A 2677-nucleotide genomic window follows, 5' to 3' on the forward strand; every position below is an offset into this window, starting at 1 on the left:
GGGTAAGGGTATTATTCCTCTGAGTCATAAAAGGTGAAATCAGAAGGAACTGGGGAGAAGGATGAGAGAGGTAAATAAGAGGGAGTTGATCCAGCCCAAAGAAAACTTTTTTCCTTTTTAAAAGATTTATTTATTTATTTATTTACTCGGGGGCGGGAGAACACAAGCAGGGACAGTGGAGGAGGGAGAGGGAGAACCAGGCTCCCCACCCAGCAGGGACCCAGAATCACGACCTGAGCCGAAGGCAGACACCCACCAAGCCCCCACAGAAAACTTATAAAGAAAGCCTTTTTCAGAAAGTCATTTCCAAGCCCCACATCTTGCTATGGACAAGCCTACTGCTTACTCAAACAGAAGAGGCTTAAAGACTTACAGAAAGCTCTTTCCTCATCACTGACTCCACCTGTTCCTACCTAGAGACCTTAAGCAGGGGAGCATGAAAATGGGCGCCAAATAAGTGACATCCAAGTATTAGCAGCCGCTCTTTTTGACAGGAAGAATTTAAGAAAAGGAAGAAACAGCCTTAGATTCCTCACTCTCTGTAATATGGACCTCAGAAAACAAAAACAGAAACAAAAAGCCTCTAAAATATACTAAAAGAACAAAAAGAAAAAAATTTTTGCCTAAAGGCACTACACAAATTCAATCAGGAAAAAAAAAAAAGTACGATTAGGTACCACTCCACTCCAGAAGAGTGTGATTCCCAGGCTTGCCCAAGCTCTAGGAGAGTAGAGAAACTCTGATACACCCGTACTCAGTGCTGGCAAGGCCAAGCCTGGTGGTAACTGCCAGCCTCCAATCAACTCCAAACACTAGGGCCTGCAGAGATTCCATTCACAAATCCCAGGGTTCAGGATCTGCTCACATGGCCAACAGACAGCTCAGGGAGACGAGCCCAGGACTAGGGACAGGAGCACCTGCCAGTACCCCGGGGCCTGTTTTTCTCTTTTCCAGCTGTAATTGAGTTTCTGGTTCCCACACTTCATTCACAGCCTCACTGGCTGCTGTTACCTACATCTCACAAGACCACACACAAAGCATCACACACAAAGCATAGTGGCAGCAATGTGAGCAATCCGCGGAGATTCCCAACCACAACTCTCTGAGAAAAAAAAAGAGTCTGCAGCCCTCAATTTGAGTCCCAACTTTGGATGGCACCTTAGGTTTTCCTGTGGAACCCAAATCTGCCACCACACCGCTCACTTTAAAGAGGAGAGAATCCTAAGCAATCGGAAAAAGATTCAGACCACTGAAATACCTAAGTCCTGAAAAGGAAGGCTTCTCAGAGGAAATGGGCACTCCCTTACTCATCTTTCATGTCCCCTGAGGAGAATCCCAAGCAACGGGTCAATCAATTTTGGAAATACTGAGAAGAGATGGCTTATCTCCCCCCAAACTCTGAACTGGGGAAGAGCATGCTGATCACTGTACATCCCAGATAATTCATCCAGGTGCAGTATTAACTGGGGCAGAACTTTAACTCAGTCCCTCAACTACGTGAGAAAATAATGTAGAAAATCGTTTTAGGCTCTCAAGTTTGGGTCACAATCTTCCAAGTTTCAGCATACCCAAATATCGCACCAGATCACCATTTTGACGAAGGATGCAAATCCTAAGCAATCTGGGGACAATTCATCATCAGTGAAACACCTGAACTAAAGAAAGGGAAAGCTTAAACCCTCCGCCAAGAATGGGTACTGATCTGGGGAGGCCTGGCTGACTACAGATTTGGGAACCCCATGCACCGACAAAGGCCTCCTAGGCAATCAGCGTGGGAACAGGGTTTCTGGGAGGAGGTCCGCGTCTCCACGCCATGTAAGGACAAAGGCGGCGACATTTCCCGCCTCGGGAACCTGGGACTCTCCTGGAACCCGGGACGGGACTGGGACAAAGACCAAAAAGGAACAAGGAGGGGGGTCGCCCCTGCCGCGCCAGCCAGGATGCTACCGGCCAAGGGGGGTGTGTGCTCCCGGCACGTGCGCGCGTGCGCGCGGGGCGCCGCAACAGACAAAGCCGGGCCCGGGGGACTCGGCGGCGGGGGGCCCGGTGCGCGCGCACCCCCCGCGCGAGGCACCGCCGCCGGCCGAGGGGCCGCGAGGGGGGGCGGATGCGCGCGCACCGGGCCCTCGCCGCCGCCGCCGCCATTTTGTTTCCTCGGCACAATGGGGGAGAGTAACGGCCGAGCGCGGGAGCGAGACTGGCGAGGGAGGAATGAGACAAGCGCTGGGGCGAGGGAACCGGGCGTAGGCGGGGAGCGCGGGGCGCCTGAGGCCCTGTCACCGCGACCCCTCAGCCCGGCCCGCGCTGAGTGGGAGGACTGGCGGGGGGAGGGGCAGAGGCGGGAATGGGCCCCCGCCGCCGCCACATTGACGCTTACCTTGTCGGCGTTCCCTTCCCCGACCGCAACCGCCGCTGCCGCCCTCCTGCCACAGCCCGCCGGGGTCTCCCCCCAAAAACCACGCGGTGCGCACCGGGCTGCTGAGTCCAACTGCAATGGCGAGAAGAGGAGGAGGAGGAGCCGGGACCGGGGGCGAGCGGGCGGGCGGGCGCGCGCCGGGGAGGTGCGGGCCACGTGATCGACTGGAGCCCCGCCCCCTGCCGCCGCGTTGCCGCTTGACGCAGGCCGAGCCCGGGAGGGAGGGAGCGACGAAAAGAGATAAGGCGGGCTTCAGTCACG

At 55.2% G+C, this 2677-nt stretch overlaps 1 protein-coding gene across 4 annotated transcripts in view; it reads right to left on the minus strand.

The window, feature by feature from the left end:
• Positions 1–2533, minus strand: part of ILF3 (interleukin enhancer binding factor 3) — a 31382-nt gene extending 28849 nt beyond the window's left edge. For 3 of the 4 annotated variants that reach the window (XM_045083980.1, XM_045083987.1, XM_045083982.1), the window contains exon 1: positions 2378–2532. The gene's annotated coding sequence lies outside the window, so the exon portion shown is untranslated. Of the gene's footprint in view, positions 1–2377 lie in introns of all 4 variants that reach the window. The other variant, XM_045083974.1, reaches the window with a different exon arrangement.
• Between the last annotated feature and the right edge of the window lie 144 nt (positions 2534–2677).

This window comes from Mustela putorius, unplaced genomic scaffold, assembly GCF_011764305.1.
Source record: "Mustela putorius furo isolate JIRA1106 unplaced genomic scaffold, ASM1176430v1.1 tig00000095_pilon_pilon_pilon, whole genome shotgun sequence".
NCBI lineage: Eukaryota > Metazoa > Chordata > Mammalia > Carnivora > Mustelidae > Mustela > Mustela putorius.